Below are 16939 nucleotides of genomic sequence, written 5' to 3'. Positions count from 1 at the left end.
AGCGGCGTCGTAGGTCTGTCGGGTCGTCTTGCATCGGTGGGGGCCAGGGGTCCTGGCACTGGGCGCGGTCCAGGCGCGGACGGGCGCAAACGGGCTTGCCTTTGGTGTGCCTTCGGCGCACAATCGGCGCACCCGCTGCGCATGACCGCTGCGCGTCCGCGCGGTCGCCATTTAAGGACAAGTGGGAGGGAGGAGCAGCTGGGAGGCGGGAGTGGGGAGGACACAGAACAAAAGGGGGCGTGGCCGCGTGAACGGCGGCGGGAAGCAGGGAGCGGGGCGGGCAAGGCACAGGGGGAAAACAACCACGTTGATACAATAAGGCAGTCAGAATACAACAATACAGCAAATTATAACAAAAATACGGCGGAACTGCAGGGGCAAGGGACAGCGAGGCAGGCAGCTAGGGCGGCAAGGCAGACGGGACAACGAGGCTGCGAGCAGCAGCGAGGGGCACACACACAGCTGGTGGCCGTGCGGCGCGGGGGCGTCCTGAGAACAGGTCACACTCACCTGCGCCGCGCGGTCGCCATTTAAGGACAAGTGGGAGGGAGGAGCAGCTGGGAGGCGGGAGCAGGGAGGACACAGAACAAAAGGGGGCGTGGCCACGTGAACGGCGGCGGGGAGCAGGGCGGGCAAGGCACAGGGGGAAAACAACCACGTTGATACAATAAGGCAGTCAGAATACAACAATACAGCAAATTATAACAAAAATTCGGCGGAACTGCAGGGGCAAGGGACAGCGAGGCAGGCAGCTAGGGCGGCAAGGCAGATGGCACAACGAAGCTGCGAGCAGCAGCGAGGGGCGAGGGGCACACACACAGCTGGTGGCCGTGCGGCGCGGGGGTGTCCTGAGAGCAGGTCACACTCACCTGTGCCGCGCGGTCGCCATTTAAGGACAAGTGGGAGGGAGGAGCAGCTGGGAGGCGGGAGCGGGGAGGACACAGAACAAAAGGGGGCGTGGCCGCGTGAACGGCGGCGGGAAGCAGGGAGCGGGGGGCAAGGCACAGGGGGAAAACAACCACGTTGATACAATAAGGCAGTCAGAATACAACAATACAGCAAATTATAACAAAAATACGGCGGAACTGCAGGGGCAAGGGACAGCGAGGCAGGCAGCTAGGGCGGCAAGGCAGACGGCACAACGAGGCTGCGAGCAGCAGCGAGGGGCACTTACACAGCTGGTGGCCGTGCGGCGCGGGGGTGTCCTGAGAACACCCCTGAGATCTTAAGGGGAAGGAGGAAGTGTGGAATCAGGGAAGCTATGAAGCAGGACATTTCCACCTCCCAGATGAGAGAGTATGAGAGCTTGAACAGCAGCTCTAAAGTCACTTTCTGATAAGATCATTTTCACTTTCTATAGAAGTGAGCTGTTATCAAGTGGTCTTTGTTTTCTTGGTGGCATGTTTCCTCAGTGTGAAGAGGGTGTTCAGGAAGAATCCAAGTGATTTGGCACTGGGGAAAAGTTGTGTTGCAAAGCAGCCATGGATCATGTAATTGAGCCAGATTTGAACTATTTCTTGTGTGTGGATTTCGGCAAAGAAGAGGAATTCTGAATTTGTGGGTTTGAACTTCAGGTAGGGGCTGGATATCAGGTCAGCATGAGGTAAAGGCAGTGTTTGAATCTTTGGATATCTGGAAAGGATGAGACTTTCAAGTACATTTGAGTATCATTGCCAGATTGGTAAATGTTTATGCTCTTGTTGGTGAGAAGAGCCCTGGAGATACATTTAGATGATGATGATGATAATACAAGGCATAATGGATCTCTGGGGTACGGGGCGTGGCTAGGAGCGCGGACGAGATGGCCGCGAGCGAGTGAAGCTCCGGCCGATCGGTGCCGTTATCCTGGCACTTCTCCTGGCTGGGCTCCTTCTGGGCATTGACCGCTGGCGGGGGTGAAGCCTGGGAACCCCCCCGACGTAGCGGCGCAAAGCTTGGCAGGCGCGGCGGTTGGGAGCTCCGGCGTTGCTGAGCGACACCTGCGGCCGGCGGACGCAGCATAGCAAGAGTGAGTGGCTGCCGGCCATGCCGCCAACTTTAGCCCACGGCTCGCCACGAGGGCCCCAGGCCGCGGTTGCTGCAGCGCCGAGGGTGGCGGAGTCAGAGCGCTGCTGGCGCACCTGTATGGGGTGCCCTGGACTGGGAGTGACAGTGGAAGCAAGGTTGGAGGTGGGGCACATGACCAGGGCTGCCTGGACGATGTAAGTTGCCCCCAGCGCGATCCGGCTTGCGGTGGAGCAGTGGAGCCGGCTGCGGCCTGTCGTTGGTGCTGCGGGTCGGACGGCCTCATGAGACAGACTCTTCCTTGGACTCGTGAGGCATGGCGGAGACTCGACCCAGGTGCCAGGGGTGTCCCGGAGAGTAACCGGGCAGTCCACTGAGCAGCGTATCCCTCTGAGGGGCCCGCCAGAGCAGAAGGAGGCGGAGAGGCAGCTGCGGGGATTCGAGGACTGAGAGGCCTGGAGCTGGAGACGGGGATAGCCCTCGCTGGTGCGGACCGCGCGGCGACGCGTTGCAACGATGCCGGGGCATGGGCCCCCTGAGACTTGAGGGGCGACTGGTGAACACGCTAGCTCTGCACTGGGCAAGTAGCGGAGGTGGAGACGGAGGTGCCCGGATGGACGCTGGCACGGGGAAACACCTGGACCCTGAGTGCCCAAAATAGACATTGCAGCGTGGTGGAGACGGCGCGACTCCCAGCACACAGTGAGGTGAACAGGGATTAGGGGACGGCGGCCGTCTCAAGTGAGGACCTGGCACCGTTAGCGCCGGAGAGGCCGTTTGGTGTGTGTCGGAACTGAGGACATGACGGCGGCGCCGTAGTGCTGCCCAGAAGCCCAGCTACAGCCAGGGAACGGTATGGTGACAGACGCGAGTCAGCCACAGTCACTGAGAGTCGCCAGTGCCTGAACAGAAGAGGGGTAGCTGTGAACAGACCCAGCAATACTGGGGGAATAGTGCATGATAACTGTTGTAGCACCGTGGCACTAACGAGTAGCAGAGAACAGATGCCTCTTGGTCTGTGACGGTGACCTTACTGGAGAGGATCTTGGCTTTTCCTTCTGGCTCCCTGATTCCACGGTGGGCGTCGACCGCCTTCAGTGGTGGTGGGCTGCGGTTATCGGGCCTGGACTGGTGGCCTGACGACACGATCCCCAGCAGATGCCTACAGCGCAGCAACTGGTCATGGGCCGGCTGCGGAACACGACGCGGGATGGCCAGACGCTGGCTACCAACTCAGGCCATGTGGCGGAGAACAATGGGGGGGTGCTGCGCCGCAAACGGAGGTACTGGCGGCAAAGTTGGACACGGTGCTTGCCGCGGTGGGGCGGATCGGCTCCACGCTGGAACAGACGAAAGCCTCCCTAGAGTCCCGCATTGACAAGGTCACCGTAGACTTCACACTCCTTCATGTGGACCACCGCAAATTAGTGGATACGGTGGCTCAGCAGCGACAGACCCTCCAGGAGGTCCAGCAAGTGGTGAACACCCACACTGCTACAGTACAAGACCTAATAGACCGTGTCCACATTTTGGAAGATCGGGTTGAGGATGCCGAAGGGCGTTCCCGACGCAGCAATATCTGGGTGGTGGGTCTGCCGGAGGGTGAGGAGGGTCGGTAACCGGAGCAATATGTCGAGGGTTGGCTGCGAGATCTACTTGGGCCCGAGGTGCTTTCTCCGCAATTTGTGGTGGAGCGAGCCCACAGGGTCCCAGCGCAGCGACCCAAGCCCGGCCCCGTCCCTTCTTGTTTAAGCTCCTAAACTACCGGGACAGGGATGTGGTACTCCGCGAAACCAGGAAGATGGGCAACATCAAAGTGGGAAGTGGACAGGTGCTGTTCTTTCCGGACTATACGGCAGCGGTACAAAAGCGCCGGAGCAACTACCTGGCGGTGAAGCGCCGTCTACGTGATCTGGAGATCTCCTACTCCCTGCTGTTTCCCTCACGCCTCCAAGTGGTCACAAAGGAGGGGACTCGCTTCTTCGATGCTCTGTCGGAGGTCTGGGATTGGCTGGAAGAGACGGGGTGAAGTGACGGGCAGAGACCGCCGGACTCGGAGGCCGACGCACGTCGAGGGAGAAGGTCTAGACGGAGGAGGGGGAGAGGGCCCCGTAGGGATAGGGGAATGGGTCTGGGGGTGGCTCCCAGCCCGGAGCGGATGCGCCTGGAGCGTCAGGGAGCACTGACAGCGGTAGCGACACTCAGGTCCCCTGATGGTCGGGGGGATGCGATCACCCATGGACGTAGCGACCCTGAGGCCAGTGGCTCGTCCTCCCCGTCCACCACGCTCTCTGACGACCTGCTGATGCCGTTGGAGACCCCCCAAACTTCGGAGCTGATCGTGTGAATCGGAGGTGAGGTAGAGACGGTTTCTGCTGTTGTGCATGTCCTCCAGAGACAGTTGATGAGGACTGGCGATTGTCACCTAAAGACTCTAAAGTATGGTACGAGTGGTGTGGTGAGATGGGGGGAGGTGCAGAACTGGCGAGTACGTCACAGACAGGGGATGGGAGGGTCTGTGGGTGGCTCCCCCAGGAGGGAGGAAGGCATGCTGGGTGATACCTGCACCCAGGGGCACAAACAGTGTAGGCTAAGTCCCCCGCCCATGCTGACCCGAGCCCATGCTATAGGGGACACCCGCACCGCGCATGCGAAGGCACCACGGTACAGGAGCAATCCATAGCAGCCAACGCCACACAATCACCCCTACCAGCCATCATTGGGCTTAGTCGTACTTCATAAGCGTTAGCTTATAGTTTGGACAAATGCTCGCAAGGGGATTTGCCCTGGCAGTTATATTGGCCTTGTTAACTAGTTTACGTGCATGGTTTCACGTCAGTGTTTCTTGGTTTTGTTGGTGTTCAATGCAGCACTCTGGATTGACTTATGGAGATCCTGTCCCCCATGCCGATTGGGAATTCCCCGGTCCCGCTACACATATAGAATGCGATAGTCCCAAATAGCCACCACAAATGTAATCACGTGAAATGTCCGCGGTATGCACACGCCAGCGCGTAGATACTCCATATTTGCTTATCTGCAGAGACACAAGGCGTCCATAGCCCCCCTTCAAGAGACACATATGACACCGAGGGAAATAGACCGGCTGCGCGCTCGCTGGAGGGGACAGGTGTTCAGCACCACTTACTCAGCGCGTGCCAGGGGTACATTGGTCTGGTTGAGGGCAGGCATTCCGTTCACATGTCTGGAGACACTGGTTGACCCGGTCGGGAGGTACACCTTAGTGCACGGGCGGCTCGACGGGCAACAGGTGGTGCTGGGCTCACTGTACGCCCCAAATGTTGAGCAGTCTTCATTCCTTGCTAGTTTGTCCGCTGCGCTGGCGCCCTATGCGGGTCTTCCTTGGCTGCTGGGAGTGGACTTTAACTCGGTCCTCGATGTGCAACTCGATCGATCCTTCCCGCCTCTTCGTGATACGCGGGTGGGCTCGAACGCGCAGGCTTTGACTAACTGGATGTCACGCTGGACTTTGCTGGATGTGTGGCACAATTTACACCCCCACGACCGTGTTTATTCATATTATTCGGCGGTGCACGACCTCCATGTCCGCCTCGACAGGGTGGTGGGCTCCCGCTCAATGCTTCCCCTGTTAGTTCGGGCTGAATATCTAGGTCGAACGCACTCCGACCACAACCCTCTCAGAGTGTGTCTCCAGTGGCGGCCTGATCGACCTCCGGTCCCTACGTGGCGTCTCTAATCAGCAGCCCTGGAAGATGTAGAATTTCGTGCCTCATTAGGCACTGCGATAGAACAGTTTTTCGACCTCAACAAAGGCACCGCGAGCAGTGAATTACTGGAGTGGGATGCTCACAAAGTCTGTATTAGGGGGCATTGTTTGGGCGCGAGGTGGAACATTCGCAAACAACTTGCGCGGTCTCTTGCTGACTTGGAGTCTCACCTGCTCTCACACGAACTGCACGGGGAGGGCAGCGGTCGAGATTCAGACCAACTACTGGGACTTCGGGCACGCCATGCTGAGCTGCTGGAGCGTCTGTGTTGCCACAATTACGCGGCCCATTCGGCTCGAGTTCATGCCACATCGGATAGGGCGGGGAGGCTATTGGGCTGGCTGCTCCGGCAGGAGGCTGCTCATACTCCGATAAGCGCTATGCGTGGACCCGATGGATCGTTAGTGTATACGCAGTGGGAGATTCACCAGGCGTTGACAGCACATTACGCGTCACTGTATCAGTCGACGGGAGGGCGGCAAGCGCAGGATTTAGATCAGTTTTTGGAGGCTGCTGACCTGGCCCCGGGCCCAGATGAGCATCAGGAGTCACTTGAAAGCCCCCTCACTGCGGATGAAATCAGAGATGGGGTCGCCTCTCTGGCCACCGGGAAGGCGCCGGTCCCTGACGGGCTCCCGGCGGAATATTATAAATCTTACAAAGAAACGTTGATACCCAAGCTTCACACTCTTTATCTGGCCGCTCTCGAAGAGGGTGCTTTGCCCGGGTCACTGCGAGAAGCCTATCTGGTTTCACTGCTCAAACCTGGGCGGGATCCCACCCAGTTGGGGTCCTACCGCCCCCTTGCCCTACTAAATACGGATTATAAAATCCTGGCGAAGGTGTTAGCGGGACGTCTGGCGCAGGCGGTGCCGGCGATGGTGCATGTAGACCAAAATGGTTTTGTACCTAAACGCAGTACCTCTCTCAACCTGCGGTGGTTTTTTCGTGTGGCAGCGGACAGTGTCCAGCACTGGACCAGGGCGGGCTGCTTGGTCCTGGATCTTGAAAAGGCATTTGATTGTCTGGAATGGGGATATCTGGTGGCGACACTGTCACACTTTGGGCTGGGCCTCGGCTTTCTTCAACTCGCAGCCCTTCTATACAAGAGCCCTACAGTGAGGGTAAGAACCGGACCGTATATATCTGACGCTATCCCGATTGGTCGCGGCACCAGGCAGGGGTGTCCATTGTCGCTCCTTCTGTTCGCGCTCGCGATGGAGCCGTTGGTTGCTACGCTTCGCAAGAGGCTGGCTGACGGCATCCCGCTGGGTGATACAACGCACCAGGTGTCCCTCTATGCGGACGACCTGCTGGTCTTTGTCCGGGACGTATCTCGTATCCCTGTTGAACTGGAGCACATCTTGTGCGAATTCAAGGGGCTTTCGGGGCTCCGGGTGAATGCCGCCAAGTGCTGTCTTTATGCATTTGGGGCTGATACCCCGGATCCTAATTATCGCCTTGGGGGAGTGCAGGTGCAGTGGCGGCCGGACACCTTTCGCTATCTGGGTATCCAGATATACCGCCAACCAGCGGATCTTCTGGAGGGCAATTTGGATAGGGTCGTATCTGCGGTCCGGGCTCAGATGAAGTTCTGGAGTACACTCCCTCTCTCGGTTACTGGCCGAATAGCATTGGTTAAGATGGTGATCTTGCCCCGTTTACTGTATTATTTTGCCAACCTGCCCATCTATGTCCCGGTGTCCTTTTTCACGGGCTTAACGCGATCTCTTCGAGACTTCTTGTGGGGTGCCGCGCGGCACAGGGTCGCGTTATCCAAATTGTATATCCCCATTGGTCAGGGGGACTTGCAATGCCATGTTTCGAGCACTACTATCTGGCGGCGCAGCTCCAATGGATAGCTCGCTGGCTGGCAGACAGAGGCCGTGACGACACCGCAACTGCGACATCCCCCCCTCTTTCATTGACTGGCCTTCTCGGGCTCTCTCACCCGGCTGCGGAGGTGGAGAGGCCTGTGCCGCTCCTGCTGGCAGTGGCCTACAAATGTTTTCGTAGATGTCTTCGTCTCACCCGGTCTGGGATCCCTTATGCACCGTCCATACCATTAGAGGGCTCCCCTAGTGGGCGAGGGGTGCTTGGGGCTTCGGAGCTGGAAGACTGGAACGCAGCAGACGTCCGCACCTTAGAGGACCTTTATCGTGATGGGACACTTCTTTCATTCGCCGCTCTGGCGGAGGAGACGGGATTAGCCCCGAGTCAGTTTCTTCGACACCGGGCCCTGGTGGAAACGTTGGCGGAACGCTGGGAGACCTAAAGGAGGAGCCAGAGCAACACTTAGTGGTACAGTATCTTCATGTGCTGGGACAGGGGAGACACCTGGTTAAATGGTTTGCGGCGGCTCTGCGTACGCATGCGGCGGTAAGCTTGGTGTCGCTACGTCGAAAGTGGGAAGCAGATCTTGATCGTCCCCTGACCGACAAAGAGTGGGACGGGGTGCTACAGGGTCCGAAGAGAGTTCCTCGGAACATGAGCTTCCGCCAAATCCAATTCTTCATCATACACGGGGCGTACCTCACGCCCGCCGCCATTAACAGATACTTCCACCGTACGGATGCATGCTGCCCCCGTTGTGCGGAGCCGGATGTTGACATGATTCATATGCTGTGGAGCTGCCCCGTGTTGAGCGCCTACTGGCAGACAATACGGGATGCACTCTGCGAGTGCAATGGGCGCGTTGTCCCCTTCGAGTGGTCATCCTACTTGCTGCATCTTTTTCACAGATCGCCCTCCACAAAGGTCACCTCCAGATTCATAGACCTGGGGTTGGTAGTGGCAAAACGGCTTCTCACCAAGCGCTGGAAGGCAGATGCTCCCCTACATGTAAAGGCATGGCGTGGCTCCTTTCTGGTCTGAGCGAAGGCGGAGGGCGTAGCCCTCCGGAGAGAGGAAACACTGGGGCTCAGGACGCCGCCCATAGCGGCCCAATGGGAGTCACTGTTGCAGTCCATGCTGCAATTGGGAGCGGCTGTCACAGAGGACAATGGGGGGTAAACTGAGGGAGCCACGCTAGCTGGCGAGGGGTGGATCTGCCCGACGGAGTGCAGCAACTCATGGTATCGTAGCTTTGGTCGGACTGGGGAGACATTGGAGCACACGCAACACTGTCTGTAGGGTACCTTGAGCGGGGGATGCGGGGCTGCAGAGGAGTTTCCGGGAGGTGATGGGAGGAGGATGCTTAGACAAACACCGAGTGCTGCTGTTGTTCTTATAGTTGTTACTCTGCAGGGGTGATAATTTCCCGACTGCGTAGTCTTGTTATTAATAAAGAAATTGGCTATCTGTTTTGGGTGAACCACTACTGGGAAGTGAACGCAGCTGTAATGTCTTTACCTTACAGTTCCCCACACTGAGTAAGAATTTCAGAGGCATAGCGATTCAGCAATTGTAATTGCTGTTATAGGGGCCTTCAATGTGGAAAGGGAATGCAAGATGCTCCCAGTATTGCAGCTAATGGTACACTAATATGAATGTTTGATTACACGTCATCTGTAACTGTACATTATTCTGTTTCATGATGTGATGTATGTCACTTAAACCTCAATGAACAGATTTCTAAATAAATGGATCCCTGGGGCACTTTGCTGGTGACAGGTTTATACAAGATAGGGACCTTGAGGTGCCCATGTGAATGAACAGCTGTCAGTTCGAAAGGTAGGGGAAGAACCAGTAAAGAACATTGTCTGTGAATCCAATTCGAAATGTCAGGGTATGGATGAGGGTGGGATAGCCGACAGCATCAAAGGCATCTCAGAGGTCAAGCAATATAAGCAAGCAGTGGTTTTCTTCCTCTGTGTGTTGTCGAAAGTGTGTAGACAGCTGTCGCTGTACTGCAGCATGATATGAAGCTCTGTGCTGCAGCGTGACATGAAGTCAGATGGGTAGCCCTGCAGGAGATAGCTAGTGTTGATGTGATCTTTGATATCAGCATAGATTGCTCTTTCGATGATCTTGGCTGTTAGACCTGGCATCATAGGCGTGGTTTCCCCGGACTTTTTTGTATTTTGACCTCCTGTTTTGCTGAATTCATTATTGCTGGCTTTAGGACTCTGGGCAATTTACCACTGCTAACCAGTGCTAAAGTGCATGTGCTATCTACTTAAAACATGGTAGCATTGGCTTATCTACAGCTGACATATTAAATTTACTTATCAGTCCCTAGTAAAGTGCACTACCTGTACCTAGGGCCTGTAAATTAAATTCTACCAGGGGGTCTGCAGCACTGATTGTCACCCACTGCATTAGCCCTTTAAATATGTCTCAGGCCTGCCATTGCAGAGCCTGTGGGTGCCGTTGTAAATTGCCATGTCAACCTGGCAAATTAACCCTCTTGCCAGGCCCAAACTTTCCCTTTTAAAACATTTAACGCACCCCTCAGATAGATCCTAGACAGCCCCAGGGGCAGGGTGCAATGTATGTAAAAAGTTGAACATGTACTTTTAAGTTTTACATGTCCAATTTATTTTCCACTACCGCAAAGCCTTTCTCTCCGATGAGTGAATATATTGGAATTACCTTATTACACTTTATAAGTGTCATTTCCAATTGCAAAAAGAGAGGCTTTTCAAGTTTCGTGTCTCTGGGCTCAAAACTTAAAATTACAACTTATGGTAAAGTTGTATTTTAAGTTGAAAGTCTGAAAATGCTACTTTTAGAAAGTTGTCATTTTCTTACTTTAACCATTCTGTGCCTTTTGCATGTCTCTGAATACCAGTCTGGGGTGCGTGACAGCTTGGAATTGTGCATTCCCTCCACACAGCCATAAAAAAGGGAGCTTAGGTTTGACTGATGGACCTTCCACATCCTGATGGGCCGTTCCTTTGCAGTATGGGGGGAGGAGCTGACACTTACACCTGAATAGGCTGTGCCTGTCCCCACACAAAGGGCTCCATGCCCCCCTGTGGTGAGTCTGGAGCCAGGGCAGGAACACTGTGAACTTCAAAGCCTCACTTTAAAGTCTCCCACTCTTCAAAGGCACAACTGGGTATAAAGTACTGGACCCCTGACACCACCAACTCAGTACACTTCTGGACCTGTGGATACTCTGCCAGGAAGAAGGACTACTGTCCTGCTGAAAGGACTGTCACTCTGCTGGACTTTGCTGGACTCCTGCTTTGCTGTGCCTTCCCTGCTGCCCTCTTTGCCTGAGAGTGAGAAGTACTGGACCTGCATTTCTACACCCCAGAACCAAAGTGAATCCAAGGGCTTGCTGGCTTGCCTAATGTTCTGAAGTTTCAGAGAACTCAAAGACTTCAATTAACTCTCCAACAGCACCTGGACTCCGCCATCTGAGAGTCTTGCCCTGCCAAGTGGTGCCAATCCAGTCCTGGGCCCTTGGAAGGGGGTTTCAAGGGCTGCAACTGAAAATCCATGCATCTCCGCCGCTGCACAGCTTGGAAGCGGCGCATCTCGTTCAACACATCGCTGCTTCAGGGACATCACATCGGCAGCTGTCCGGTCAATGACAACTCCTCACCCACATCTGAAGGGTTCGGTGACGATGCATTCTCGACTGTGTGGCTTGGAACCGATGCATCACCTACATCAGAAGGATCGATGACAACACATCCCCTCCTCTGCTCCACACATCGGGCCTCCGTCCGTAGATGGCATAACAAGGTACTTTGCAGTGGGACAAGGTTGGTCGCTGCATTTGACCTGCGCTCTCAAGCAGTCTGCCTGAACTTTTAGATTTGACCCGGTCAAGCACGGCCAGATAGCCCAGGATGGCACTTTATGCTTTTAAGCACCAAATTTCAAGATTTTTTTTTTAAGTCTCCTCGCAAAAGGACGATTCTAGGAATCGGCCCGTTTGCGATTGCAAAAAATACTTTTGCAATGCATGAAACCCAATTTTGCGATTCTGTAACCTGTTACTGAATCTCATAATGGGTTTGCGATTCGCTATTTGGAAGGGGCATGTTTAAGGCGTCCCTTCCAGATAGCGAATCCTAACAGTATGCATGAATATTTTGTGACCGTGAATACGGTCACAAAACATTCACATATTACCAACTACTTCAAGTAGGTGGTAAGACATTCACAAATGGGAAGGGATCCCCAAGGATTGTGAATGTTTGTAAAAGCATTTACTTGAAAACTTTTCATTTTTATTTTTGTAAAGCATCTCGTTTTCCTTTAAGGAAAACGGGCTGCTTTACAAAAAAAGAATGATTGCTTTATTTAAAAGCAATAACAGACATGGTGAGCTGCTGATCTCAGCAGGCCCCCATCCCTGTAATGTTTGCGATCCATAGGGGGTCGCAAATTGCAACCTACCACATTAATATTCATGAGGTAGGTCATTTGCGACCCCTTAGGGATCGCGGAAAGTGTACTGCACACTTTCATGCATGCCGTTTTGCGATTCCCTAATTGCGAATCGCAAAGATTCGCAATTAGAGAAACGCAAAACGTTTTTTTTGATGCATCTGGCTCTAAGTGTTGCACAAATATTTTACACATTGCCTCTTAATTTAAGCCTGACTGCTCTGTGCCAAGCTACAAGGAGTGAGCACAAGTTAATTTAGGGTGTGTATTTGACTTTCCCATACTAGAATTGTGGTTCGTACTTGGGCAGGGTGCATACCTTTACCCAAACACATTTCTAACATTGGCAATGATGGGTAGTTGAGTTGGCTGATTGTTGGCAAGGCCATAATGGTCTACTGGAGGGCTCTGTAGGAGTTAAAGGTTCTGGCATCTATTGAGATGTTCTGGAAAGATGCCTTAATTGAGGGAGGCATCATAGTAGTGAGTAAGGTTGAGAGAGCTTCTTCAGAAGAACTTTGGTGAAGAAGGAGGATAAACATCATCCTGATAGGAGAAGGCTTTGAAAGAGTTGAAATATCAGTGAGATCTGTAAGACATAGACCTTAGAAGGATGTCCATTGTGGATGCTATGAGAAAGGGTTGGTCTAAGAGGAGATGGATTAAAGGAGGTGCCTAGATCCAGATACAACAAGTGGTTATGAGACTGAGGAAAAAACAAAATCAAAGGCAGCATCCAATACAGAACAATTCATTTGCTGTTCGATACTGCCTTGTTTGCTTGTGTCTTCAATGCATATGGAATTACCAATATACACACTTTATCAAAGCAAAGTTCAATTCCTAAAACATTTATAAAAATGAAATTTACATTAGAGTATTAAATTAAAAATTAAAGGCCAGTTGCTAATATGTATTTCAATAAACCTTGTCAGACAAGGGTACAGTCCTGGACTTGTTTTATCCTCCTATAGAGCTGTTTCAAATGTGAAGCCATCTAATACATCTGCCCAACATTCGCCACACTAAGGCTATTTGTTCGATATCCATTTTTGTATGATTTGGAGTCTGGCAACAACAATCAGGATAAAAGGTAATTCAGAGTTATTAAGACTCAATTCTGGCTCCCTCTGTGACTTCCAAATAAGTGCCATAATTCTACTTAACTGGCATATGCTGTACAAAAGCCATGCAACATAACATAATACAATTTAAAAAACAACATTTTATTTGTATATTCCCTTGAAAGCATCTGTAATCCATTTTGGGCTGGCTACAGACAGTGTTAGCTGTCTACCAGAGCTGATGTCATCAGCATACTAACATCTCAAGAGGGGCTTTCAGTCATCCCCTTTCAGCCATTGATTGCTTTCAGTCAGCCCCCTTCAGCCATTGTTTTCTTAAAGTGTCTTTCACTTATTGAATTTTACACTGTGATTGGAAAATGAGTCTGTCTCAATACTGCAGCTGATGAGAAAGCTGCCGGTGGGGCACTACAGGAGAATGCATCATAGGGAGCTGCACAGAGGCTATTGTAGGCCTTCAATTTACAAGCACTGTTTTACTTTACCCCGAGGCTGCTGCAATAAGTGGCTGGCGGAGAGGGGTTCCAGGGCCATGCTGCCCAAATCTGGATCACACCAGCATAATATTGTGCATAAGTTTGCCATGCATTCCCTCTTTCTCCAGCCTGAACCAATCAGTACTGCAGGCTCTCAGCAGATGGTGGGCAATGAAAGAATTTCTCCTCTTCTGCTCAGCTCTTCACTTGGGGCATCCTCCTGCCATTACTGTTTTAATTCTCGCTTAAGACAGCCCAAGCTTTGTCTTTTGCAAGACATATTGTTTTCTAACAGTGGGCTTAGATGCTGTCCATCTGGTACCATTGGTCAGCTTCATTGTCTATATCATTTGCTTGCTGTTTTTTGGTGAGCCGCTTCCTCTTCATGTGTTTGTACCTTCCCTCAAGATTGGATGCCCTACTTGTGTCCTTCAACTCCACAAGAGTGTGTTTTTCTGCTTCCTCCCTTGTCCCCCGTGCTTCTCCCACCTCCATGTTCCTCCTACCTCCCTCCTTCCATTGTCGATAGTGCTTGCCCTGACAAGCCCTCCCTCCTTCTGTTGATGATGTTACTTTCCCCCACTCACCCTCCCTTCTTCCGCTGGGCGCGCCATATCTCATTTTCCCTTACACTCTCCATTGTCTGTGTTGAGCCCCCACCCACCTTTCGTTTTGCCTCACCTCTGCCTCCGTGTTATCTCCCACCCTACAATAGAAATTCACTGAAAAAAACAAAGGTTACAGGGACGTTATAGTTAGGCTCAGATTTCACTTATACAAAACCAGTGAAATTCAGCAGTTATAGTTACCTGAGCTAACTATAACTAACAACCCAGCATCAATGTGGTGCTCCCAATGTACCACAGTATGCACGGACATTCTAAGATGTATATGATGAATGTCGTACTGCATGTGATAAACTGGGTGATGCGTTTAAAAGTATTACCCAAGGTAAATTCCTTCTGCATGTAGCTATTTTGCAAGCTTTGCAGTGGCCACATGGGAAGAAACCCTGGAGATTATGCTCCTTACTCACTGGAAGTAAAGTGATGTCACTGTGGACTAGTATGTCCCTCATGTTGCGTCCCCTCCTGTCGGTAATTTTGAGTATTCTCTTGACCGAACTACCTATGATGGGATCACTGGTAAGTATATCCCAACTCCTCACCAGAATCCTTTTGATGTCATTGGAGTTCTCATTGTACATCAAAATGATTCAGGTACTGTTATCCTCTTACTGAACCTTGGGGGTATCGAAAAGGGTCTCATTCCTGTTGACTTTGCCTGCTCTATTCATGTTATGTTATGTTAGCCAGCACTTGTATCGCGCACAGCTACTCCAAAGGAGTGTCCCGGCATGTGCCCAGCACGTGGTAGAACAAAGCAGAAACTATCTAAAAAAGAAAGCTCTTCAGTCTCTTCCTGAAAAGCTTAGAATCAAGTGGAGCACGCAGCTCCACCGGGAGATGGTTCCAGGCTGCTACACCCATCAGTGAGAGGGAGCTGCCGCCAATCCTATGCTTGCAAAACCTAGGAATGCATCTCATAAACTTTATAGAAGAACGCAACTGCCTAGCTGGAACATAGAAACTAAATCTAGTTCGCAGATAGGCCGGGCCATGCCCATAAAGAGTGGCATGAACAATAACCAGAGATTTGAATTTCACCCTCTCTTTCACAGGCAACCAATGCAAGCTATGCAGGTGTTGCCTGACGCTAACCCTCTTACAGAGGTTCAAAAGTAGTCTGGCCACAGCGTTTTGAACAACCTGAAGTTTATTCAAGAGGTAGCTAGGTAGACCAACATATAGCGTGTTAGTATAGTCAATGCGAGATGTGATCAGGGCTTGGGTGACCGTTTTCCTTGCTGTAGCGGGGAGTAATAGAAGTAATTTTTTTCAGTGTCTTCAGAATACCAAAGCAGATTCCTGATAATTTATTGATCTAACGGCCAAAACTCAATTTTTCATCGAACCAGATACCCAAGTTCTTGGTGGGCCCCTCATGGGGCGACGCCAGGGATGGGCTCATCAGGCCAGAAAGAGCACCAAAACTGTGAAGGGAAGTTACCAAAGAGGAGAATCTGTGTTTTGTCCTCCTTGCACTTCAATTGGGCAGACGTTAACCACTGAAAGATTACAAGCCACTGTAGAAAGGGCTGGATTAATTTTTGTTCCAAGTAAAAAGGAGCTGAGTATCATCAGCATACAAGATGATTTTAGCTGGCAATTTCTCAGCTAACTGAATGAGAGGGGACATATAGACGTTGAACAGTAGAGGGCTCACTACAGAGCCCTGCGGAATCCCGTGGTTAGATTCTGGGGAGAAGCAGCAAACGGTGGGATCCAGATCTGCTGAGTTCTATCCTCCAAATAGGATTTGAGCCAGTTCCAAGTTGCTCAACAACTCCGATTTCCCAGAGGCGGGCAAGATGCAGGGCATGTGGAACGTTGTCAAACGCAGCCGACAGGTCGAAAAGGACCAGGGCAGCCCTGACCCCAGAATCTAAGTTTTCAGGGATGGCCTCGGATATTTCAATCAGTGCAGATTCCGTGCTGTGTGAAGATCTGAAACCCGATTGGGCTGGGCTGAAAAAAACCCAAATAAATAAATACATAGCCAGGCCCCGATGGATGGGGTCCCGAGGGCCGTAATCGGCCTGGGGAATGGGGCCGCCCAGCTTCCCTTCCCTTTCAAATTTTTATCTAAACAAAGGCCTAGCCCTGTGAGATAGGGTCCCTGGGGCTGAACTCGGCCCCGGTAAAGGGGCGGTGCGGCCCCCCTCCTCCCATTTCATTGAATAAAAAGATGAACCAATGGGTCAGGCCCTGGGAAAAGGGGTCCTCGGTGCCCAAAAGAGTCAAGGGAAGGGGAGGCACACAGCCCCGTATCCTCAAATAAAAAAAGAAATCTAAGCCGGCAACTCACTGGAGGCCCCGCCCCACCTTCTCCATTACTCTGCAAAAGCGCCTCCTGGTGTGCTCTTGGTTGGGGGTGAAGTCCTCTTCACTGCTGAGGGCTCTTAGGTGCCAACTACCCCACCTGTTACCTATAGTAGGCCCCCACAGTGGGATTGCTGAGAGGTGGTTGCAGGCCACTCCCCTTTCTCCACTATTCTGCAAATTCACCTCTCTGCGCACTGCCGGTGGGGGGATGAGGTCCCCTTGCCTCCTGAGGGTCTCAGGACTAAAGTGGACTTCATCCCCCAAGCAGCAGTGAGCCAAGAGGCTCATTTGCAGAGTGGTAGAGAAGGGGTGCATGGCCTCTGACCGCCTGTCAGCAATCCAGCTGTGTGGGGCTTACTGGAGGTACAGGAGGGCTAGTTGGCCCCCAAGGA

Source organism: Triturus cristatus, chromosome 6, assembly GCF_964204655.1.
Source record: "Triturus cristatus chromosome 6, aTriCri1.1, whole genome shotgun sequence".
NCBI lineage: Eukaryota > Metazoa > Chordata > Amphibia > Caudata > Salamandridae > Triturus > Triturus cristatus.
The sequence above is the reverse complement of the archived record's forward strand: the minus strand, read 5'-3'. Positions refer to the sequence as shown.